This window comes from Etheostoma spectabile, chromosome 14 (genome assembly GCF_008692095.1).
Source record: "Etheostoma spectabile isolate EspeVRDwgs_2016 chromosome 14, UIUC_Espe_1.0, whole genome shotgun sequence".
NCBI lineage: Eukaryota > Metazoa > Chordata > Actinopteri > Perciformes > Percidae > Etheostoma > Etheostoma spectabile.
Window position 1 is genome coordinate 19,953,032 of NC_045746.1, and position 26,998 is coordinate 19,980,029.

At 40.9% G+C, this 26,998-nt stretch overlaps 1 protein-coding gene and 1 long non-coding RNA gene across 3 annotated transcripts in view; one reads left to right on the forward strand and one right to left on the reverse strand.

Annotated features, from left to right (window-relative positions):
- LOC116701289 (uncharacterized) overlaps positions 1 to 1,189 on the forward strand; it is an 8,091-nt gene extending 6,902 nt beyond the window's left edge. The window contains exon 3 of the long non-coding RNA XR_004334886.1: positions 1,180 to 1,189. This is a non-coding gene — a long non-coding RNA (uncharacterized LOC116701289). The remainder of the gene's footprint in view (positions 1 to 1,179) is intronic.
- The window catches only part of pvrl2l (PVR cell adhesion molecule related 2 like), a 290,781-nt gene that overhangs the window by 177,348 nt on the left and 86,435 nt on the right, over positions 1 to 26,998 (reverse strand). The window lies entirely within an intron of this gene.

Sequence of the window (26,998 nt, forward strand, 5' to 3'; positions counted from 1 at the left end):
GAATACCAATAATGCAAGATACGTATCAAGTACAGGGGTACCCCCCCGCTCTTGTAATTTTCTAAATAATTTACCGTGATTAACACGGTCAAACGCGTTGGATGCATCAAGGAAACATAAAAACATTGTTGAACCCTGTCTTTTATACTTGGTAACAAGTTCTTTCAATGCATATATACACATATCCGTGCCATGTTTCTTTTTAAAACCAAATTGATTGTCAGTGGTTATCATGTATTCTTGTAACCTATCAAATTTAATTTGTTTTTTCAAATATAATTTTTTCTAACACTTTAGAAAGTATATTCGCTAGAGCGATCGGCCTGTAGTTTTCTATGCTTGATAACTTACAGGTTTTGTCTTTAATAACTGGGACTAAGAGTACAGATAACATAGAGTCAGGTAATATACCATGTGCTATTAATCCAGAAAAGCACATAGCAAGTAGCACAGAGACTCTATGGCTTGCAAACTTCAGGTGTTCAGCTGTTATTTGGTCTAGACCACACGCTTTGTTCTCCGCCAATTCCTTAATGGCACTGGACACTTCAACAGGTCTAATAACCACACCCTCATCAGTAATGATATCACCAACATGATAATGAGCACTCTCAACACAGTTAAAGATCTTTCTAAAATGTTTCCCCCACAGGACAGCAATATTTTCATCCCCTGTGATTCCATCAATGCTGGATGGCAAGGGCATCTTCCTGTTATTGATAACCTTCACTTCCTTCCAGAACTCATACAAATCATTCTGTTGCAACTTTCTGGCCATATAATCTGCCCTCATATATTTTTGTCAGCTGATTTATGACAGCAGGACCTGAATCTCCAGTACAAGAGATTTCTGACAAGTCCGGGCAGGTAAAAGAGTTAGTTGAATCCGACTTGGCACATTCGTAGGTGAAAACTTCCGAGAACAAAAGAGAAGTTTAAGACAAGGATACAAAAATGTTCTTGCATGACGCCGCTTTTCATATATTTATTGCTCACAATATGTATTATGTGATCTACTCCTTATTGCTATTCCTGAATGAAAAATAATGCCCAATGAATCCTTTTCCCGACACCTAACGACGTATAACATATGATATATAACGTTCCACAACACTTTCTGACATCTTTTAGAAATAAAAAGACAATATAGAGACTAGAGGATGAGTTTCTGACTAAAAGGGGCCTTTCTCACAGAGCAGGATTACAAAGTTAATTGAATATCTTTGAGGAGTAAATCCCAGAACACCTGTCAAAGCTGGAACATGGCCTGAAGTAAAAAACAAAAAAACAGTTCTGGGTGTTACACGGTATCCAGATAACTTTGTAATCCTGCTTTGTAGTGAGAAAGGCCACTTGACAGGCTGGAAATGTGTGGGGAAAATGAACAGGAGATCCTTTGTACAAATACTGTAGGGGTGCCCTTGAGCAAGGTATAAAACCCTTAAAGCTGTGGCTTATATGGTGGCTGTTGTTCCCAGGTGTTGAACATCTGGGACTTTATGAATAATACAATGCCATTCATTGGGCCCCATTTTAATGATCTAACCGCATGGCGCAGGTGCCTTTAGGGTGTGTACGCATCATCTTTTGCTAGTTTAACGGCAGAAAAAATACATCCGTGAGCCATGCACATGGTTCAGAAAGGTTGTACTTAGTGTCTTAATTAATCATCCGTGTGTTTTGGGCATAAAATGCACTAAAGCAAACAGAGTCATCTCCCATTTCCTTTAAAAGACAGGTGCTTTTGTATCTTGGCGCATTGCTATTATGATGACAGATTTGCTTAGCAGGAAGGAAAAGAAGAGAGGAAACTGATCTGCTCGTGCATGAAGTGAAAGCGTGCAAGCAGGTCATATGTTAAAATAACACTTTCATTTGTATCATTTATTTCAGTTTTTATTGCTTAGTTAAATGTCCCATGGCATGAAAATGTCACTTTATGAGGTTTTTTGACATTAATATGCGTTCCCCCAGCCTGCCTATGGTCCCCAAGTGGCAAGAAATGGCGATAGCTGTAAACCGAGCCCTGGGTATCCTGCTCTGCTTTCAAGAAAATGGAAGCTCAGATGGGCTGATCTGGACTCTTGCTCCTTATTAGGTCCTCCAAGTTACAGACTCAGAAATGGCACATATTTAGGAAAGCTCATTGTGAGACTGGCTATAGTGGCTGTAATCCTGCACCAAGGCTGAATTTTGGGAAAGAGACTTCAGATGTGCCATGTCATGGGAACTTTAAAAAACAGTATTTATGAGCAACTTGTGTGAATGTTATTGAGGCTGTGAAGTCCAGGCTGTGGCCCTGTTCGGTTCTTTGTCTTGTATCGGTCTGTGTAGATTTTTGAATGCATTTATGTGTGTCTGTTTCTGCGTGTGTTGTGTCCCTCCTTCCCGTCTTTCCTCTCTATGTTGTATTTTATTTTTATTTGTTAGTATTTATGAGCCAGTGGAATGCAATTTCATTCATATGCGCACTAATTAAATCACAATCTACTGTATCTATTCATCTAATATAGATGCTGCCAAAAAAATTAGATTTAAGTTTAAGATTGAGCTTCCCTGGATGAACCAAAGTCAAAGACAAAAGTTCAGCTCTGTGGATTTGAGTTATGAGTGTGTAATCTACAAACAAAAGCCTTCCCACGGCGGGCTTCATTTACACATTAAATAACTAGAGCACCAGCTGCCGCGTTGAGGTAAATAGCAGGGGGTTCAATACCTGTTTTTCAAAGACCCACCTTTACAGCTTGCGCTCTGAGTTTCTATTGTGCGTCATAAAAAAAAAAATACAAAAAATACAAGCCACCGCGTATTCAAGAGAAAAGTTATGGAGAAATTGCAGAGAATGTTCACTTTAAGAAGATCCACTGTGCTTCCTTTTAGGAGAAGACAAAAGGTTGAAGAGGCAGAAAGCGAAGCGGGACACTGTCCATATGCCGAGCGGCATTAAATGGCACATCTCTGTCATATCTCTACAAAACAAAGGATCCACAGCGCCCATGTCAGTGGCTTTTGTTCCATGCCTCTTTTCATGTAACCGGCATTTCTTTTCATGCCCCTGCCTTGTTGATCAAGGCTGCACGGCTCTCCTCTGAGTTTCAATGAAGAGTTTGCCTTCCCTATCTGATGTGCTTCTACTGCTCAATACACACATTCTGCTGCACTGATCAAAGGCCAGCAAGGAATGCATCAAAAGGAATTATTAAAAAAAAAAAAGTAAAGAGGAGAAGAGGATCAAGATATACACGATGTATCTCAACAAATTAGATGGTTATCCAATATTTGTAGAAAGGACAAGCAAAGGCAAAGGGGTCACAACGAGCGTGAAATTGGGAGAGAATATAAAAAAAAGTCTTCACATAACACATATTTTACTTAATTTCTCATAGTTTGTTGAGTAAGGGAATGCACAGCGGTGATGCTATGGGACAGAAATACTGTATATACTGTAGATTACATGGTTATCCGTAATATCTATAGACTGGCCCAAAAACAATACCAAAAAAAACTACAATTTTTGCTCTCAAACTTCCACTTCTGTTCCCACAAACCATCACATGTTTGCTCCTTGTGCAAGGTAGGAAATCGAACGTAAACAGGTTGATTGAGATGATTTGACAGCATCAATAACAAGTGGCAACTTAAGGTTAAAGCAGACCGACATTGAAAACCAAAAGACACAAACAACAAAACCCTGCCTTATCAACCCTGTGGACGATTATCCAATAACATCCAGTCAATTCCCAATTATCATGGAAACCAAAAAATGTACCCGGAAAAGACTCCTTAGAGACAACTTGCTTCACTACATGTTATCAGGTCACACTTCTAAGATGGAATTATATTTGGACCAGCGAAATAACTACAATACAACAGACTGAAAAAAGAGATTGTTTGAGGTAGCGTTGCATGGAAAACATAGGTAAATTTAAGACTTTTTAATACCCCATGGAAAACCTGTTTATGTGTATGTTATCAACAAATCAATTGTTACATTTACAAAATATCTGACAATGCCAATCACAACTTCCTAGATAGTTCCAGATTGCTTGTGCTGCCAGACCGTGAACACCGTGATTCCGCGTGACTACAGATACTAGCACGCAGCCCTGTTTTTGGTTGGGCCTTTCTCCGGCCTCCATCCCAGCTCTGGCTGTGATGCGGCTGCCCGAGTACGTACGGTGTCACTTTCTCCGCTATTATGTCCACCCACACGATAGTTAGGTGTGTTTAGCTGCACTGTTATAAGCCCATTAGCACTTACTTACATGCAAGGGCCTCCTCTCCTACTGTATGAGCTGCCTTTTTAACTCTCACCTGCACTCTGAAAGGGTTTATTACACAAAGGAAACTGGCTCATTGGTGAAGTGTGTCTCTGTGTGGGCATGGCACCTGCCACTCTCATGCCCATATTCTCTCTATACAAGAGATGTTACAAAAGCTCCATTTCCAAGCCAGAAACAGTTAAATGCTACATGAATGATGAGTACTTCATAGGACATAATTAGATATTATATCTCCATATCATAAAGGTCTACTCGTCAATTCTGTGCATAATCCACCAACTGATGCATATTTCAAAACACATTCGGAACTACAGCAGGTAAGTTTTGAATTGGATTTGTCTCAGCCTTTTAACACTGAAAACAGGTGGGACTGCCAACTGAAGCCATAATATGCAAAGCTGTTAACAGCAGAGGAAATCTTAATTATCAATTATAGGAAGAAGCCAAGAAGCTGGAAACATTTAACGTTCCACAAGCAAAACAAATGTATCACAAAGCCTGACACATTTTTTTCCAGGTTTAACTTGTTTTTAATCTAGTTTTGTTTGTTTTGTTTTTTTTATAAAAATTAACTTCTAAAAATGATTTATCGCTCCCGGGGTTGGCTGAGACTGTATCACTGGGACAGACGGGTGGATTCCAACAATGGGGTTGGACTTGGCTCACTGGATTTCAAAGCGACGCGGGTCCATTTTAACAAGCAGTCTTCAGTAAAACACTAAGACAAGAGTAATGTGACCAGCCAAGCACTGAGCCCTAATTACTGACATTTTATGCCAGAACAAGAAGCAAGTGGCAAATAACTGGATTACAAAGCCGAACACACGTTAATAACGGAGGATCAGAGGACGAACACCAACATTACCGGTTCTGCTTCCGACGATGACGGCCCTGAGCTAGGGATGGGAGGGCTACCGGGGCTCCATTTGTACAAAAAAAAACCCAGCAAAACAATATTGTAGATATTACATAGGGGTTCCAACACCGGGCTTAAAATTCAATTGAGAACCTTGAAATGTTCAATATACACAACGTTCCACTTCCGGATTGCTCCGGTGCCACTGGGAATTTCACCGGCTGTCACTCTCTCTGCAGGGTAAATCCAGACAGCTAGCTGGAATATCTGTCCAATCTGAGTTTTCTGTTGCACGACTTAAACAACTTTTAAACAAACAAGTTCCACCAAAACAAGTTCCTTCCGGGGGCTATTTTGCAGAGGCACCGTAGCGCCGCCCAAGACGATTGTGATTGGTTTAAAGAAATGCCAATGCAACCAGAGCATGTTTTTCTCCCATCCAGGAGTGCTGTGTGGACTAGCCAGACCCTCCTCTGCAGCACTGTGGAGCAAGGTTTGGCAATGTTTTAAGTAATGTCCCTTATTGGTCTCCGGAACTCAACTGGGGAGCATCTTTTGAAGTGTGTAGGTTTAAGAACCATAGTTTGACAACTAAAACTTGAACTTATATGATTTCAAATTGTTTCCATTACAGCTACAGATTAACAAATTATTTCATCCACAAAATTGGTATTGCGGCCTATAGGCATCAAACAAGCATCAAAAGATCATCACTCACAGGCAGGACTCCTGTTGAGTCGGAAGGAAAACTAATCGCTAATAAAGCAGGTGATTCTGGTGACCACAGCACATTTTTATGATTAACAGTTTATTGGTTATAAAATTTAAACACACACACACACACACACACACTAACACACACACACACACACACACATCAGAAAAATGAAGCAGTACACAATCAAAACAGAATGAAAGGAAGAAAAGCAAGACCATAGACCAAAACTAATATACAAAAAAGAGACATTGATGCACAGAGCCCTTGAGTTTTCAACCTTGCATATATATATATATATATATATATATATATATATAAATAAATATGTACACATATATATGTACAGTCTTCTATGTATCCGTCAGCCACGTTTCCTAGTTAAATACTATGTTTATGAGCCGGAACGCCATTAAATGCCCAAAGTGTATGAATGATACTCGTCCACTTCATTAAGCAACCTATAGGACAGTTGGAATACAGCCCATTTATCTCTACAGCCAGGCCCGCCTCCTCCTACAAACTCTCATTACACCTCAGCCAGTTGTCATAGCACTCAAACCACCAAGCATTCAATGGAGGGAAGAGCCTCCCTCTCTCTGAAGCCATGCCCAGGTATCCGAACAATTAGCTGACTGGTGTAACGGTATAATCAGAACTAATGATTATTTACTCTTACAATCATCTCAAAGTCTTCACAAATACAACATAAAGCTCTCCAACACCAAATAATACTGTTCCACATCTAAAATCCAGATCACTAATCATAGCAATCATGGAGATACTGGAGTTGGCGGTCCACCCCAATCAAAAGGTTTTTTTCATTTTGTAAACAGTTATCACAATCTTTTCCTAAACATAACCCTAGTTTAAGTGCCATAACCACAATCTTATGATAACAATAATTGTAACCATACTGTAGTTGCCAGGCACATTGTACAAAAACAGCTCCAGTATATGGCTATTGACATTTGATGTTAAAAAACATTGGCTTTGGGTGTAACTTTGTCTGGTTGAATCATATTTCCAACTCATCTGTAGGTGTAGATAACCATCAGACAATCAAGCAAGGTGTTTGTTTTTGTCTTCTTGTTAGCATTCAAATGCCAAAAGGACTGAGTTTCCATGTGGCAAAGTTATTGACTATGTTGTTAAAACCTCATCTCAACAGGCAGGTAGTGCTCTAATTTGGCCATGAAAAAAAATCTGACATACATATTGGTTGAATTCAGGTGGTGTTGGAATCATGAGCTACCCTGTTTGCCCCCAGTATGACCAACAGGGCAAATCAAAACAGACATACTGAGCAGCAATTAAGTAAATACAAAAATGTTAGAGTGCTGCAGCATTCAATTTGCATGAATTTTATTTATTAAATGTTTTCTATATGTAGTCATTTCCTAGTCTGAAAGGCTGGATTATGACGGATTAATAGGCTAGCTCCATCTACAGTTTGCTTACCATGAAGTATGTAAATGTCATAGTGGATATGAGGGGGTTATAATGGGTTCATAACTTCAAAAAAACTATGACCCCGGCATCACATTAAGGCTAAGAAAGTAGCCTACAAAACAAAACAAGTGAGCGTGGCTACCCTCTTGACCATACTAACAAACCAAAAACACATAAAAAGAAAATACACTTGTTGATCTATTACCTCATAAAAGAAAAAACACAGCTGCTATTTCTCATAAAGGTAACCTGTTGATACAATATTCCACAAGCTAATGAAGCAGCAGTACGCCGTCTAGGGACGCATTAGGTGACCTGGAACAAACAGAAGCCCGGCCAGACAGAAACATTTGCAGAGGGGGAAAAGGCTACAGTGCAGAACAAAACAGAACAACAGCGGAGTGTCAAGTACAGCGGCATGCAGAACGGAGCTGAATAAAACACAAGGGAGAAGAAGAACAGGACGGAAAATACCTCCACGCAAGAGTGAGACAAAACGGCAATATAAGAACCAGACAGACGTCAGCGGAACAGTACACAGTAACAGAGCGGCACTAGCGTTGGAAATGCAAACGAGTCTTTGTGTTCGGAAATTAGGAGAAATGAGAACAAATGGATGCAGGCCTGCAGGGAGGGAGGGCAGAGCACAGTGTACCAGCATATTATATTCAGAAATCACATAGGACACAATCTCTCCACGCTCCCTGCTACATTTCTCTCTGCCAACTACAACTGAAATCATATCCGACCCCCCCCCTCCTTCTCTCTTGGTGCAGTGATGACAGCTCTACTATATTAACGGTGTAAGAGCTGCTGTGACTGGGTATCTATAGGTGGTGCGTGTGTGTGCGCGTGTGTGTGGCCTCAGCAAATCTATTATCTCTGCAGGTATCAAGATCACATCCAACTGTCCTGCAGGCTGACCAATCACTGCCAAGGAAGACTGGTTTCTGTGTGCATGCGCTGGGTTGTGTGGGCGGTGTGTGTGTGTGGGTGTGTGTGTGTGGTGTGTGTGTGTGTGTGTGTGTGTGTGTGTGTGTGTGTGTGTGGTGTGTGTCATGTATGTGGGTGTGGCTTTGATCTCTGGCTGTCCTTGCGGTACTCCCATCTCTCTTCTTCTAGGCAACAACATGCAGACAACAGGGAGGCAGTGTGTTGGCAGTAACAAACACACACACACACACACACACACACACACACACACACACACTGAGAGCCACCAGCTGTTTTCCGTCTCTTTCTCCTGTCGAACTGACAGACACTAAGCAGACTGATCTCCTCAACTCGAGCCGTCAGCCTCTCCTCCTCCCTCCTGGCCTCTCACCGACTCCCCCTCTCTTTACTTCCCTCTCTATCCCCCTTTCTTGCCGTCCACTGTCCACACCAACTCCCTCTCCATCTCCATCTTTCTCCCTCTCCTTCCCCCACTCCCTTGCATTTCTTTCTCTCACCTCCATACCATCTGACGTTCTGCCATGTACGCAAAGTGTAAATTAAAGGAAACAGAACATAAAACACCCTAAAATTGAAATTTTAACATGATGGTGGCCGTAACAGTCAGGGTAGAGCCAAATGTATCAGGATACTTTCTTCCTGTATTACGGATTCCGGTAAGCTAACTTGAAAATCAAAAGGAGATTTAGCAAAGACATTTTCTGGTAACAGCCAACAAGCTGGGGAAATTACATTTTTAATGAACCACTCACTGTGTCAGGCACATTTCTAAGCTCTACTACAACCTTTTTAATGTTGAAGGCCGAATATCACTGAAGTGTATACAAACAAGTATTGAGGGCATAAAATATAGAAATGATCTGCTTAATGAAGTTGCTGATAGATAGAAAATGTTAAAGACAGAAAAGAAACCAGCAAATTATCCAGCTTGTGTTCCAGGTCAAGTCCCCATCTCCTACTGTGACGCTGCATTTACTTTACTTTGGCTCTCCCTTGCACAACACATCACGCCTCTTATTATCTGTCTGCTGGCCTTTTGACTCCAACAATATGTCGCCACATTCTGCTTCCAGTTTGACAGTCTTATCTGCCTCAGGGTAGACGAGCTAAACTGATGTAGTGGGCGGCAAAGCTGCTGCCCTATTTATGTTGTCCTTAGAAATGAGACTCCATGTAAAAAAATGTTTTATTTTGTAACTACAACAGTAAGTGCACTGCCTGCAAGGGTAACAAAAAAGGACCAGATTATTGGACATTTTATGCACAAGTTATCATTACTTCAGTTTGGGACAAAACTTCGTTCAGCCACATATAGAGTCAAACAAAGATGGCCTCCTTTTCCTCTAGTGCAGTGGTTCTTAACCTTGTTGGAGGTACTGACTCCCACCAGTTTCATATGCGCGTTCACCGAACCCTTCTGATGATGGCCAAGCGGGGCGTGTCATCACGAATCATATGAGTCGGGTGTGTGTCTTGACCTCCGCCGAACCCCTGAGACTGACTCACCGAACCCCTGGGGTTCGATCGAACCCAGGTTAAGAACCACTGCTCTAGTGGTATAGAGCTACTGTAATGGCACTGAGATTTGTGCCTCCAACCCAATATGATATTGGTGAATGAAATGTCAGCATGTGGTGCTCCGAGCATTGAAACATTACATTTAAAATACGGACCTACATGCTGATTTACTCAGGCCTCAGAGTCAGCCTTTTTTTAATAGAGACTAATTATTTAGGAGAAACAGAGACGGTTAGTTAGTTACTTAGCAAAGTAAATATTGGACCGATTTTTTTTTTTTAAATAAAACACTAAAATGGCATTTTTTGGACGGACACATTCTGTCTTAGAACCAAACTCTCGCAAGATCTGGCAACAAGCTGTTTTACATAGCGTTAGCAAAAGAACATATTAATATATTATTCAAATATTACTTTTCATCCACCCACATGACGTTCACTACAAGTTCAAACAAGGCCACGCCCCTTTAGGAGACAGGAAGTGTGTACCGATTCATACCGTTGGCGTTGTTTGTAATCTGTAGTGTAGAGGATCTTCGGTAGAAAGTAGCTCCCATGAAAACTGTTCACAAGACATTATCCAGCATGTAGAGTCACTGCTTCTGGGAAATGGATGTTCCTGCTGAATCTTTTTTAAATTGCTCACAAATGATGTGTACTTGATGAAATATGTTTTTTGTTATTTGGGTAAACCACTTCCGAAACATTAACCAACCAACGTGACACACCACCAGCCATCATTTATACTCAGGGCATCTGTAACATGGAACTGGGATGACTAGCTTATCAGGCGTTACAGTGGAATAGTATTCTCTAGACTACATTGCATGGCCAAAAGTATGTGGACGCTTTCATCCACATATTTTTGGTCTGTTCTCTTATGGTTTGGGCAGGATCCATCAATTATATTTTAGAAAACAGCTTACTTTTAACAAAAACCAACACACAATAAGTAAAAGGTTTTCCCAGCTCAGTGAAGAAGGATTTGACCAGCCTGCACATGTTGTGCTTGTGTGCTAGTGTGTGTGTGTGTGTTGTGTATATCAATAAAAACACTTTTTCTCTTTGGTTCCAACCAGCCATTTATTACCTGATGAGTAACAGTAAATTATACTTTTTATTGATCCCCAGTTGGGAAATAAAACATACGCTCTGTTTGTTAGAAATACACACACGTGCTCAGGACCTGTTGATGCACAGAGAGATGTCAGAGTGAGTGGGCTGCCAGTGCCCTGAGCGGTTGGGGAAGTACAGTGCCTTGCTCAAGAGCATGTTGGCAGTGGCTAATCTCCAGTCTACCAATTTACATTCTGTGCTTTGGTCTGTACAAGGACTTGAACCACAGACCCTCCGGTTCCCAACCCAACTCCCTACGGACTGAACTACTGCCACCCCCTTTATGTCCACAGTTCGTCATAGCCAGTCTCACACGGAATGTGAGACTGGCTATAGTATTAGTACACACACAATTAGGTCTCCGTGGTAAGCACTTTTACTTTTTACAATTAAACTCCGGAATTTAAAACAAAGTATAAAAGGAGACAGTAAAAAAATAAACTGACTGATAATAAATCATATAAAATTTAAATTGGAATTAGTACAGAGTGATGGCGAGTGAGATCATTTACTCCGCTACACACAGGGACACGGCAACGCTGATTCACGCCAGACCTTATGGTCAAACGTTAGTGCTAGACCTCACAAATGATCTTATGGTTGAGGGGAGCAAATCCCTGCAGCCAGGCTGCATAATCACTTGGAAAGCCCCCCCCCCCCCAAAAGACAAGCAGATTTGTGTCCATGGTTTTTGAAATAAACAAATGAACCGCATCAATTAACAAATTTGTGGGAGTTTATATTGTTGTATGAGCAGAGCTTTTAATGTGTGAAAAGCGCACTTTAAAAGACCTACATGATCATTATTTACAAAAGTTACTTCTATAGGATGAACCCATTTCTGATCACTACTGTTTGACTGACACACACCAATTAACGGCGATGATCCCCGACAGTGACAACATGTAGTTAATTAAACTACTGAAGACACACTAACACTCCTTGCCTCCTGTTTAAAACACTGTCATTCATCCTCACCTTCCCTCAGGCTCATCAGACTCTCTTGACTCTTCCTCCCCTCTTCTCCTTCGTACCCCCTCCTCTCTCTATTTCTGTCCTTCGTCTCAGTTGTCCCCTCCCTCGCCCACATTTTCTCAAAAGGTCTGCTTCCTGTCCTCCTCCTCGCTCAGATACTCACACTGTCCCCCCTGCTGCTCTCTTTCTCTTTCATCTCCATCATTTTGTGTGCTCCTCTTCATCCCTCGCCCTCCATGCCACTTTTCTCTGCTTTCATCTGCTCCTGGCGTTGAGATGACCATCCTCACATCCAGTTGCAGTGCTCATTTTCCTCAAAGCCCTGTTTCTTGTATCTCCTCTCTTTCAGTCTGTGTTCTACACTCTCCCTTCTCTAACACTGTATTTTTTTTTCAAGTTTTCTAGAAGAGCAATCACCACAGGCTCTCATGTCCCTCAGAGATGGCACAGCCTTGGTTCAGGCTTTTAAGAAAGGCACTTGTCTAGGAAGTCTGAAAGTTGTGGCCTGCGTGGGTGATCTCATGGCCTATAATCGCTTGATACTGCTGCAGAATTTTACTATTTTTATATTTTCTTGTTATTGAAATGTATTGAGATGTTAGGTTTTGTTTTGTTTTGTTGAATGCCATTACTTCTTTGTATATATTCTCTATCTACGACGTTCCACTTCCGGGATTGCTCTCGTTCTGCCAGAAAAATACATATATACATACTATCCACTATATATATATATATATATATATATATATATATATATATATATATATATATATATATATATATATATATATATACACACACATACATATACACACATACGCATTCACATATACATATGGTTGTTTCTCTCCCATCATTCACAGCCCTCTCACCATGCCTTTTTTACAATCTGTCACTGTCAGCTTTTAACTATTTCTGTCTCTTTTTCAGTCATGTACTGTTGCTCTCATTTTTTTACTCTGTCACTCTATATCCCTTCTGGCTTTTTTCTTTTAATCCGTCTGTCCATAAGTCTCTTTGAATCCTTTCAATTCTCAACTATCACTTTTTTGTTGCGCTTGCTTTTGCAGTTTCTCCCTCAGTTTTATGTCTTTCAGTCCTTTTATCATGTCAGTCTTTTTCTTCTGTGACTCCTTGTTGCTTTTTTGCTGTCTGTCTCCTTTCCCCAATTTTTTATCTCTCCCTTTATGTCACCTCATTCCCATCATTCGTCTTTGAGGCCTGCACCGCTCTGTGTGTGTGGTGTGTGTGTGTGTGTGTGTGTGTGTGTGTGTGTGTGTGTGTGTGTGTGTGTGTGTGTGTGTCTATGCTTCGTGTGATTGGTTGTGTGCCTAAGCTAAATAAAAGCGGCATACTGAGAAAATTAAAAAGAGATTTAACGTTTTTTGTGTGACAGATGGAAAATAAAAGTGTATGTTGGTGCGTAAAAACAAATTCTAAGTATTAGATTTGAAAGTGTGTGTGTGTGTGTGTGTGTGTGTGTGTGTCTGTAGCAGAGACCAGCAGCAAGGGTGAGAGAGAAATACAGTGTGAGAGAGAGAGAGAAAGAGAGAGAGTTATGTAGGGATTGAGCATTAAAGAGTGTAAAGTACTTACACTGCTCTGTGAGCAATGCATTCGTGAGTGCAGTTCTCTTATCAGAGTGAAATACATGTGTGTTTGGATGTAGGTTATTGTAAAAATGCATGTGTGTGTGTGAATCAAAACACACATACACACAATTGCTCAAAGCCAGCAGGAGAGGTACATTAGTGTCTTTGCTGAGAGACTGCCTCTTATCACAGTGCTTCTCCAGCAAAGCTTGCTGGAAATAACACAATTTTAAAAATAAGTACAATTATCTGCCTGGTTTTAGGAATTGTAGCCCATTTCAATTGCCCTTTTACACAATACGGCAAAGTCTCAAATAAAAACTGGTATTAAAAAAACATACCTGGGGATGGAATAATGGTCTCTATTAGCTGCCACAAACACAACCAGGCTAGTCTCTAACTAAGGCTGGGCAAAAGAAAAAGAAACATTACCTGTGATATAATGGCTCACAGTAGCCTGGTCCTGCCAGACTCTAGTACATTTCATTTGTACAGAGAGTCTGGCTACTCTCATTGAGAAGTGTTAACTTCCTTACAGCCAGGTACACTGTTGAAGTTTAAAACTATTGGATCTGCCCAGAGCCGTATATATATATATATATATATATATATATATAATTTCACATTGCTGTAAGTGACAAAAACAACCACTAGATGACAAAAGGGTATTTTACAATAACTTTGAATGCACCATAAGGCTGGCGAGGCACGTTTTAAGTAAACACAGCGTTTGTGCTGTTTTTTCAGGCAAAAGCAGCTGCAGACTGTTGTTCATCCTGGTGTTGGATTCCTCTAAAGCAGGTGTCTTCTTTTTTTTCCAAAATTAAAACATTAATGACAAGCTTACTGGCCTATAGGTAGTCACTAAGGTAGCCACCCAGAGATACAGTTAATCCTAAGAATTCAGTGTGCCACATATAAAATCATACCAACATTTTGATAGTAGTCTATGTACTAAAAGTCCCTTAGGCTGCCCACACAATGTTGAAGGCCCAGTTACAATATGTAACTTTGTTTTATACAATATGTATAAGTAGGGGGTCCCTGCTCCATCTTTCAGTTACGGGGTGTTTGTCTTAAAACAACATTGAAGACCCTTGCTCTACAGTGACATACAGTCACACTTTACACCGATTCATTTTCAGCATTTTTAACAGTTTAATCCAGCTGCTGGCTAACAGTAGGCTACCGTTACCTGCTGCCAAGTGTTACGTCGCGTCACATGCAGCGATGTTTCTGTTGCCTCTAACGTCCGTTTCGGAGCATCAGAGAACAGCGCAGACATTTAGGTAGCATTAAAATGAGGCACCAAAAACTGCTTTGATATTCAGCTCGGTAGATACCGGTTGTTAAGGTACCGGTGCCGTATTAACACTGGGTCTTTGTACCCAACCCTAATTACTACGAGCAACACCTTTTACATTTAAGTAATTCTGTTATCCATTGTTACAATAAAAATATTAATTTTATCAGCTTTAAATAGATAGAAACTCAGATCAACAGAGGGATACAGTAAGTATGACTTCTTCTAACAGTCATCAACAGCAAATTTAAGTGGGAGCAGATCAGAAGGCATAGAGACTTCTGATTCATAAAACAGGGGAGATGAGAGTGTCTCTAATACCAGCCTGAAAGAAAGGCTTATTATTTTCAATTTGAGTATTTAGAATAAGTAGTAGGTCTTCCTTTCATCTGGTTCATCGCGGGCGACTGCGGCTCAAGAGCTAGAGTAATTGTGTAGTGTAATTGCAGGGTTGGTGGTTTGTGCCTCCTTCTGTCCACATGTTGAAGTGTCCTTGAGCAAGACACTGAAACCCTAAATTGCTCCAGGTAAGCACCTTAAATGGCAGCACTGTCGCCATCTGTGTGAGCTGGGTAATGGGTCAGAGGAAAATCGTAAAGAGCTTTGTCGGCCAAGATGGAAATGCACTTACCATTTAGCTCTCCTCTGAAATCATATGCACAAATGGCATCTAAAAGCAGCCACCCTTAATCTAATTGTTGTCTTCAAGGGCAATGTAATGTCTGTTGTGTCCATTTCTCACCCTCGCCTATTCACCAGACCACCCAAATCACCAAACACAGCCTCACTTGGGAAAGTCAGTGTAATAATAGCACTCAATCGTTCATCCCTCACCTGCTGATTACAGCAATATTCATAGCTCTTAGATAACAGTGTGCACATCAAAAGGATGGAGAACAGATTGCACATTGTCTGGGCAATTTGTCCACATTTAACAAGACAGGTAAATCACTGGATCCCTTTTAAGTTCTCCGCAAAAGTATAGAATTAACATCTTTGGTGCGTGTGATAAGTTCTACAGGCAAGAGGGAAAGATGCCCACCGCCGCCTCTCCGTCTACCAGCTACCTCCTCATCCAACTTGTCAAGTCTCCTAGAGAGCTAAAGCATAACGCTAATTAGCCCTAGACCTCAAAGGAACAGCTAACAAGCTACTATTTCCCCTAACATGATGGTATTTCTTTTTTTCTTTCGCAGCACACGGCTGTCAGGATGTTGAATCGTTTTGGTTTGCTTCTTCAAGAGGAAAAGGCATGCTAAAATACTCATCACTAACATTAAAAATCATGATAAATCTTCAGGGGTCATTTGTTAAAAAAAAAAAAAAAAAAAAAAATGTTTCCACCAAGCAACAGCAAAGACTTTAAAGGCGAGCCAGCAGTTGGAGCTAACTCGGCAGCGATCCGTTGTGTAGCCCTGCACCGTGTTGACTCTGAAAGCACACGCCTGCCTTGCTTTGAAAAGTGAGGAGCTAATAAGATTTTTTTTTTCTTTTTTTCTCCGAACTGCAGAGGCTAAACTTTGCAGCACCTCTGTGAAATCCAACAGAAGCGGCCAATTAAAATTAAACAGCGAGACGGGGTGCGTGGTCATGCAGGATGTGAATGAATTCCTTTGTTGTGTCTGAGATGGCTGTCGAACCCTGATGCATAATCGATCAGCGCACTCCAAAGGAAAACGAGGCGGACCCTGGAGGGTTTAAACCAGCATTGGGTGCACCAGCAAGAAGTTGGAGAGAAGGAACAATCCTCCTGTTTATTTGATAAGGAGTGTTCCTGTCAGTACTATACAATATCAATACTTCACATTAGTCATGTTATTACTGATACTGGTGCGCCCACGTTTTTTAACTCCACATTCCTGCACACTGGAATGAGTTGCTACAACGGACTAGTACAAATCCACACGTTTTTTTTAGTGATGGTCCTCACCAACAGCACACAATTAAATACATACAGTACATAAATAAATAAACACCTTGCATCAATTTTGGAAAACCTAAACAACATCCACCTGCCCGAGCGCGCTCTGTCAAACCACAAAAGCCCTCCTTCAGCTGAGAGCTCTCAGCTGGGACACACACAGACACACACACACACACACACACACACACACACACACACACACACACCACCTACCTGCATGTTCAACATGCTTATTAATACCCAATACTACACACACATCACTTTAACCCTCCGTGACAAATACAACTGCATTAGCCTGAAGTCTCAGCTCTTAAGGAAATGCAAAGCACCTTTTGTATAGTCCCGTTTCAATACCACCACACACAACACCACACACCACACACACACACACACACACACACACACACACACACACACACACACACAGGTGACCGTGTATTTGTTGCAACGCACACACATCCACACACTCAAGACAAGACAAATGAAGACTGCATTTGCTTTACCAGGCAGTGCAGACAGGGCCTTATAAAATATGCATGGCATGTATTCCCCGGCTGTCTACCTCTACGTACACACTCGTACCGCCCAAACAATCCAAGCAGGGGCTGCAAATAGTACCGATTTGAGCTCGGCTGGCACGCTCCATCATCGTTTGACAGGCAATTATTTTATCACGCTTCCCACGTAAAGACAGTGGCCAAAAAATACAAACAGGCTAATGTACAATCACATCTAGCACGCGCACCAACGTGTACAGTTTACATGGGCGCGCAGGTTAATAATTCAAAGCCCTGGTTAAGAGGGGAGCTCTCCCTCCTTATTAAATTATTGACAAGCAACATCTCGACTCTCTGCAGCTGACCTAAGGGTTGGCCAGCAGGGAGGGAGGAGAGCAAGGAGGAGGAGGACAAGAAACATATGTAAGGGAGCGGACAAGGGGGAGGGAGGGAAGTGGAGATGAAGGTGGGAGAGTTAAACAAGAGACAATGAGTTCATTATATCACAGAGAGCAGGGTCCCAGATATAAATCCTAAATAATAATAATAATAACAATAATAATAAGGAATCATGACAGAGAGATGCAGCGAGGTAAAAGCAGCAGCAGCTCTGTAATACATTTCTGTTTTATTTACCTTTCTGCCGCTTTGTTACTAGGGGCTGCAGAGCTACAGAGTATTCATTTCAGAGCAATTACTGCCTGTTGCTGCCCCGCTCTCCTGGATGGCAGCCTGCTTCTTTACCTGCATATCTGTCCATCTGTCACTCAAAAATAGGGATGTAAAAACGTGAAGAATGACAAAAGCATTTCTAGAGAGAAATGATTACATTTGTGTGGCATGCCACATTTACAGCAGATTTCATGTACTCAAACAGTACATAGCAATTTAAAAAGAAAGCTGTTCACAGATGTCTTATGTAATATTCATGTTGATGCTACCCGCAATGTGCAATATATTGCATATATGAATCTGATAAAAATGCTAGATTTTGACTCTTTAAATGCCAGATTTGCTTCTTCTTTTTTTTTTTAAATAGAAAAACAACAAATTCCTTCATCTTTCAAGTGTCGTAGTGATACAATGGAGCAGGTTTGTGCATTCACGCCTGAAAATTAACATAACACATCACATTGCAAGTGTGAAAGTGATGTTTTTATATTGCGTGGTAGGTTAATTTTTTTTGATCATATCTTTTAGTTGTGAATACAGTGGATTTTTGGCAATGCTGTTAGAGGCTATTATGTTTGCAGTGATTGGGGGAAATCTTTTAGGCTTTGTGAGTTTTATTGTGTTGCTTCACCTTAAAAAGACAGTATGAGCTCCTTCAGGAGCACAAAGTTTTTAAAGGTGATTTATTTTCATCAGCCCGATCATACAAAACCAACATGCACACTCACGCCGTCTGAGTACCTGAAAAATGCTGGTGGGCTTGTTTTATTGATCCGTTTACCTCACACACTGCCTGTGAAGCCATTAGGCCGATCTGTGACAATGTCATTCACCAGCGTTGGACTATTGGGGCCGGCACTCTTTCCTGCTGCCCTTGTTCCACACCGACCACACTGCAGTGCATCTCCAGATTCTGCATTTCCATTCTCCCGAGAAAACTTTTACTCACAGTTTTTTTTACCTGCTGTTTACATCCAATTCACAGAAAATTCTTCGAAATACATGACTTATTGTTTTGGGCCATCACTGCTTTTAAAGTTTCATACCATATTGTGCTGAAAATACGCATTTCTAGGCAGTTTTGCTTTTGCTTCTGATTTCACAGTTTTAAAAACACTGCGCAAGACACTAGGCAGCATGAGTGCTAGGTTGTCAAATTAGGTCTTTTAACAGGCTAAATACGCTTTTCAGTTACCAAATGCAAAATATTTTTCCATTATAATACATAGATAATCTCCTCAAATACAACATAACCTGAAGCAACATGAAGAGCTATTTACATTATTTTTTACCATATGTCCCATGAACCTGACAGCAGAGAAACAGCTCAAAGATGTCTAACTCGGTTCGGGGATGGAAAAGTTTGTGTGGAACTGCATTTATTCTTTGTGGTTAACTTTATCTCACATACTGCAGGCAAAAGGTGCATGCTCAGACATTTTGAAAGTTTACTTCTCTGTCATTTTAAAGGGTTAGCACTGTTGATGATGTGATAGACTCCTCTAACTGACACTTCATGCAAAATAAATCAAACACTGTTTCCAAGCTCTACTGAAATCCGATCTACTATAAAGAGTAGCAACGAGATCTTTAATTAAACATCAACTGAAGTCTTCCAGAACCTTGAAGTTGAAGTTATCCAATAACTTGTTCCCTGAAGGAGAAAACTAAAATGATACACCCAACCATGTAAAATAACAGACTGCTCAGCTGTGCCTTTCAAGATCCTGCGAGGCTGTCTGACAAAAGAAAGCTTTCACACCTCTCTACCAACAAGTGTAACAAGAGAGGGGAACATGGAGCCAGACGGTTATGACGTCATAAAGCAAGAGGGATGTCAGGATTTACCAAGCAGAAAAAGAGATGGGGTGGAAAAAGAGAGGAAGAAAGAGATGGTGCAAGTAGGGAGAGCAAGAGAGAAACCTGCGATTTCCTTATTTCCGCATGTCAGCACCACAACTAGCAGCCACGCCACCACAATTACATTTCAGCATCCACAGAGCTTCCCGTGGTGGTGAATACAAAACCACTCACCAAGCAAACATTCCCTTCACACATGCTGCTGCCACAGACCAGTAAAAAGATTACCAAGTTCCTTCACAAGTTATATTTCTGCCATAAATGCAGTTTTTTTTTTACCATGACGACCAACTGTCACAGTATAGCACAAACTGTTCTTATGTAGAATCACAGTTATGGACATTTTCTTTATTACTGTATTTTCTCTCCAGCGCTGTGAAAAAACTCAAAGTGTTCAATATCTTGCGTGTTTTATAATTACATAAAACCTATTGCCCCCCCAGCCCCACCCCACCCCTAAAATCATGGATAATAATCATGATCGTAAGAGGTGCATGTTGAATGTATAACCAACTCAAACCTAAACCCAAAATCAGAATGATTTTAAGTCAGGGCCTATTTTACCTCTTATGCATGATTTATACCTAACGGCACGGTGATGAACGTCACTTGGCCGTGGCCTGGTAGCATTTCCTCCTCCTCATTTCCTGGTTCACTTTGTTTCTCTCACTATAACTCTAGAGTCGGTAATTGCTCTAAAGCTAATCACCGTCCCTCGCCCACTCCCAACACACACACACACACACACACACACACACACACACACACAAACACACACACACAAACACACACACACAAACACACACACACACACCTTGCTATTCTCTTGCAGACGCACACACCAACGCACAAGTATAAACTTCAGGCCACTTACATAGGCTACGGGGAAAGCTCTGGGTAGAGCCTCCACAGAAGCATAAATCACGCTTAAACATGATCAGATACAACTGACGTGTTGGAATATGAGTAACAACAACAACAACAACACAATAGTGGCGTGCTCTTGCACCAGAATGGAAACGTTTGTGTGTTTTATTTGATGGACTAAATCCAAATCCACATTCTGAAAGGATCTTTTGTGTGTCTGACACGCTAATGGGTCACTGACGGGTCCCTGACTGGGCTGTTGACACAGTTTCACAAGTTCACATGAGCAGTCCCATAACGACCGAGCGGAGGAGGTTTTAATGATTATTGTGTCATGAATTTACAGAATGTATTGTGTTTTTTTTGGACAACATTGAGATTTGCGTTGCTGCATTTTCAGTTTACTTTTACTTACTAGCTTATGAGTAAGCTCTGCCATAGAATTACATTTTGGAAAAACGCGACAGCCCCATATGTAATACTGTAAAATATCTGCATATAAGTCAAAGATTATTTTTTGGGACATTTTAGGCTTTTATTTCCACAGGACAGATGAAGACATGAAAGGGCCGCAGGTCGGAGTCAAACCCGTGGCTCCTGCATCAAGGAGTAAACCTTTGTTAATGTGCGCCTGCTTCACCAACATAGTTAACCTGGCCACCATATGTTGAATTTTTGAGGTAGAAAATATACTCTCTTTATTTCCATCCTCATAACAGTAATACTATATTGTTTTATTTTATGTTAAAATGATGACAAAAAGCATTCTTAAGCTATGATCTTTTCTTTAGAAGGTTGCCTTGTATAGGCAAAAACTGCAAACTAAAATGTTTAAGGAGTTTTGTGAATTTGCATCAATTTGTGTTACAAGATTTCTAGAGGGACGGGTTAACAAAGCTGCCGAAAAATCCCCATGTCCTACATGTCCTACAGTAAGTTAATCTGACAATTTTTTGTTCCCATATTGCATTTTCATTGCCTCCTCCATGACCTAATATGATTCAGTGAGAATCACACTAAAACTACACCTACCCACATAACTCTGGGACAAAGTCAGCAAGTTTTAAAGTGGCATGAATGGATATTTAGTAGAGATGTTCCAAAAGCCTCTGATGTTCCCTATAATGCTGCTATCTGAGAGTACTGGAGTTTATGCACCAATGTGATACCACGTAATTTAGTCCAGAAGAAATTCTGCTTTAAAGTAGTTCAGTTATCTTCTTTTTCCGTTATCACTCACTGTCAAACTGGATAATAAAAGAAAGCTCTATGGCATTCATGGTTTGCGTTTGTTCATTTTTCACAAAGAGTTTAACATTGGATAGCAATGATGTTACATCCGTATAGGGATAGGAGTTTGCAGCTGTTAAAACATTATAATAAAAATGTATTTTTTGTTAACACACTGGCATCAGATCGGTACTCCGCATCAGACGATACGCGACCTCAGATATCGGAATCAGTATCGAGAAGCAAAAAATGGTGTCGCAACATCTCTAGTATTTAGCATGGATTATTTTACTAGCTTTACTAATTCTTGGCTCTGCAACAATCCACTCAGACTAAACAGCTCCAACTCTTCTCTGTCTTCCACCACACTGTGATGTACAGTACATCAACCGAATTGCACACCCCACGATTCCCCGCTGAGCTGCACATAACACAACCCATAATTACAGGACGGCCACAGTATAAGTCAGATCGCCAAATCCCTGCATGGATTTCGAAACATTTGGGATAGGCATAAAAGCCTGTGTTTCCAGTAATCCTATGTTTCTACATTCACCATGGGATTTAGAGCACTGTGTGTGTGTGTGTGTGTGTGTGTGTGTGTGTGTGTGTGTGTGTGTGTGTGTGTGTGTACGGTGGACCGCAGACAGAGCGCCACTTCAGAGGACAAGACGAGCAGAGACCAGGGCAGAGGGCCAGGCTACACAATACATTAATAATCCATCCAAAAACTCATTTTCCCACAGTCCCCTCTGGCAGGACATTACTTTTGTGAATGGCTTGTTTGTGTACCGTGTAGTCTGAATTTTATGTCCGTGTGTTTGTGAGAGCTAGTAAATATCCTTGTTTAGTCAAGATGGTATGAATGTATATAATGTATATGTGCATATGTACCTATGTATGTGTGTGTGTGTGATTTATTACAGGCTTGCTCATACAGCCAGGATGTCATGTGCCACAGCTGGAGAGAGAAATAGAGAGAGAGGACGGGAAACAGAGGAAGTCTGAGAGAGAGAGAGACATAAATCTTATGTGCAGGGAATTAATGTTGTGGTCTCAGCAAAGGCTATTTTCCTTTTACCTAAATCAGGAGGTTAATCGTATTACCTATGAAAGAGACAGGTAATAGCGCACAATACCTCCAAAAAACAGGAGGTATACAACATGAGGATTGTGTGTGTTTGTGTGTGTGTGTGTCTTTGCGTTTGATGAGAGGAGGAGACCCTTGGTTGCTGGCATTTATATGTAGTAAACGGAGTAAAAGAGAAACACTTTTTGTGTCACGTCAACAAAAACGGGGGACATAGGGGAAGGAGATAATATATACAAAAGTGAACTACTGTTCCTATCCCTAACCACTCTGACGGAGGCGTTTGTGCAGGAAGCCGACCCACAGTTTGTGATGTGCTAACTCGCAAAACTTCTACAAACAATTGTTGACCGTGAAGCAGGCAACAGGAGTCGTCACACACATGTCCAGTACATTTTTTCAATAATCGTAACAGCAATACTTTCCCAACCTGAATAATCATTTATTTCCCATAGTGTAGTCGCCATGCACATACAGTACGTTGTAGAAAATTAGATTCAACATCAAATATCGACATTCTTGTCCGGTGGTTGTCATCTTCTTGGCCTGTTCAGCCGCGGCAGCTGCTACTACTCATGCTGTGTTCACAGAACTAGGGTTACAATGCATAACCCCTAATTTATTCTATTATTTCAAAACAAACGGCTGTCAGAAAGTAAAATGCATTACTTCCCGTACGCAAGAACATCTCTAAATCTGTCTGAATCCTAAAGACCTTCCACATTCCAGATGTTTAGAACAGCAATAATAACAGCTTTCAGAAACTGGCAGATTTTTCACAGAAACAAAAACAATCACTGACAGTCAGACTCAGGAGGAAAGAGAGGTCCTCGAGAGTCATATATTATCATACATTATCATAAAACAGTAAGATAAAAACAGAAACCTCGGTAGCTTTTCCATTTACACTGGCATTGACATAACAGTTAGAATCCAGCAGATTGTGTTGCAGAACAGAAGTTTTTATGTAGCTCAATCAAATCCTCATACGTGCATCTTTCCCCCTTGTCAAAACACGAGCTTAGACTTGTGATGGTGGCGTCCTTTAAAATAACTGTTAGCCCCCCCCACCTCCTTATCCGTTTGTATCTTTTTTTTGTGATCAAATCTTTTATTTAAAAGAGCCAAACAAAAGTACAAAACCTCGGTCCAGATGACAACATATAGAAAAGTACACTAGACACACCGAAGAGGGCACAGTGCACCTTTTCCACAATCCTTCCTTGTGCTCCAATGTTTCACTCGAAAACAAAGAGAGGAAATACAGGAAGGAGGGAGTCACAACAAAAACACAACGGCAAGAACGATGTCTGCAATTCACATACAAGACACACAGAAACGGACAGAGACAAACACACAAATAAATTGACGGGGAGACCGGCAGCAGACAAAAGGGACCGTTATCTGTTTGTATCTTGACACACATTTTATATCAGTATGTCACTACTTGGTCGACACCTGGCTGATTTGTGCGTGCTGTGGTTTGATCAACACACATAAGTTGTCTTTCTGCTCACGTAGCCGCATGTGCTTTGGCTGTGATCAGACTCTGGCCACCTTTAGATAACAGTAGTTCAGTGCATTCTGCATACATTATAACATGGATTAATGCTTCGGCGTGCCGTTTGAATATCCATCCATCAAGGGGGCATATTCATGTGACACGCAAAGAGGGAGATAAAAGGAAGCAATGATAGACAGAAAGACAGTTGGAATGAGAGCATGATGAAGAAGCAGATGCCAGGGGGAGAGACCAATTTTATTTTATTGGGCACCTTTTCCATTTTTTCCACCCCAATCTCAACTTTAAACACTGTTTGACAAGATGTGGTGTGGCGCTGTGTCATACTGGGTACAGCCTGATACAAGACCTTGGGGATTCACAGTGTAATTAGCTAGCGTGGCGGGCGAGACGTTATCTGAGAGCCTGATCTGCATTTGAGACACTGCGGGGAGGGTTTAAAAGGACCCAGCTTCCCGCTTCAATTACCTGCTCCACCGCTGCCTGGAACACAGTCAGCTGAAAGAAATGACATTATCTTCTCCAATGTATTATTATTTCATGCAGTCTCTTTATTTCAGTGTCGTCTTTAATCTCTTTGTAATTATTAGAAAGAGGTGGAGGAGTGATGGATGGATAGATAGATACAGGGAGGGTAGGAGGGAGAGCACCCTGAGAGCCAGGAGCACGGATGAGGGAGCATTGGAAATCCATCAGCCGGTTGGCCGGCTGGAAGCTTGAATATATTCCAGTATCATCTGTATGGGAATGCACGCCAGGGTCGAACTCCGCTGTATATTCTGGTGGTTGATTTTGCCGTGCTTGTCGGCAAACATTCACCTCTCACACAACTGGACTTCAAGATGCTGCACTATGGACCACTTTGTACACTGTGCGTAGGGCACCAAGTGCTGAGGGGGCACCAAAAACAGTTAATGAAAAATCATCAGTCATAATAATTAGAATGCCGATATTATTTCAGTATGGAAAAATTAGCCACTTTTCAGGCATGTATATCACAAAACAGGCAGAACAAGAGTTGCTCAAGAAAGTAACAATGTGCCCCCCAAAAAACACACACACACACACCTTTCCAAGCCCCCCGTGAGTGCCCTTCCCTATCTCAGTGGTCTGTTGGATTGCGCCCGACAAAGTTTGACAGTAGAAGTAGTACGTTTTTTGGAAATGGACTCGAAAAGACAGCAGGAGTCAGGAGCAGAGAAAAGAAAGAAGGTGAAACTGTGAGATGATGCCAGTGCATTACTTGTTGAGGTAAGACCATGTTTAAGCATTCTTAAAAACAGGAAATGTGCTGCTAATGTAATGGTTAGCCTATACATACATATCGAAATAGCTGACTAATGTTAGCAAACTCAAATATGTTATAGTTGAGGTGCATGCTAAATTGAGATTCTACTTTATTATTTTGACGTCACGGTGGTCAATACTTTCTCAGTTACAGTTAGCAGTCAGTGCACAAGGTAGGCCAACAATTCCTCTGGCTTCAGACCATTTATTACCGTGCAGCTTGAGATTAAGGCATTAAGCAAGGTTTGCCTAGCATAGTGTCATTTAAAAACGCATATCTTTGCGTTTGCAATGCCCAATAAACCCACGACCATCTTTAGGATGGTCATTCAGTAGATTTCAGCAAAATGTAGGCTACTTTCTCTCACACAAATTAGGTGAGGTATCAGATGTGTAGTGGGACAGAAAATGGCTCTTGGTAATGTGAACTGTTACCAGTGGCGCACACTCGCGGTGTGAGGCGTGATTTTGCGCTATTCTCCGACATGACGACAGAAACGAGCCAATTCTTTAAAATGTAAGGAGTAGAAAGTACCGATATTTGTGTTAAAATGTAAGGAGTAAAATTAAAAAGTTGCCACAAAAATCTGTAAAAAAAAAATCATAAAAATCTACTTAAGTACGCTTCCCCACTCTACTGTAGTTAAGTGTTACTGCGACAGCTAGCTTAGCTAGCATTCTGAATGTGACAGGAAGCTACATGAGAAAACTAACTGGCGTTTTGATTGCATTTATGTCAGGATGGAAAGGCATGGACGACATCTGCCGGTGAAATAGAAAAACGTTTTGTAGACAAAATGCTCTCGTAACCGTATGTAAGTTGTATTCAATTAAATGGTAAAATCCTGCTTACAATTCATAAATGTAGTCTTGTGTAAGGTGTATCGTTTTTCTTTTCTTCCTGTAGGTAAGATATAAATATAAAATGTCATTATGAATGATACAAAGCAAACATTATTGAATTGTGTGCAATATACATTCTAGTATGCTTTTATATTAGATCAGATTCATCAATTAGTTGATAAATAAGTAATAAAAAGGGGAGAGCTCCTTGGCTGCATTCTTTCAGTTTATTTAATTATTTATTTAGTTAATTTTAATTTCTACGAAGATTTTGAATACTCGTGTGTATGTTTGTTTGGGTTGTTCTGTGTGTAAAGCTGTTTTTCCTTTTTCATTTTATTGCTCTTAGGGGTTTTGATGCTGCTATTGTGTTAGTGGTATTGAGTTTGGTAATAAAAAGTTAAAATGGCAAAAACAAATGTTTTTTTTTTCCTCGTGGTGGA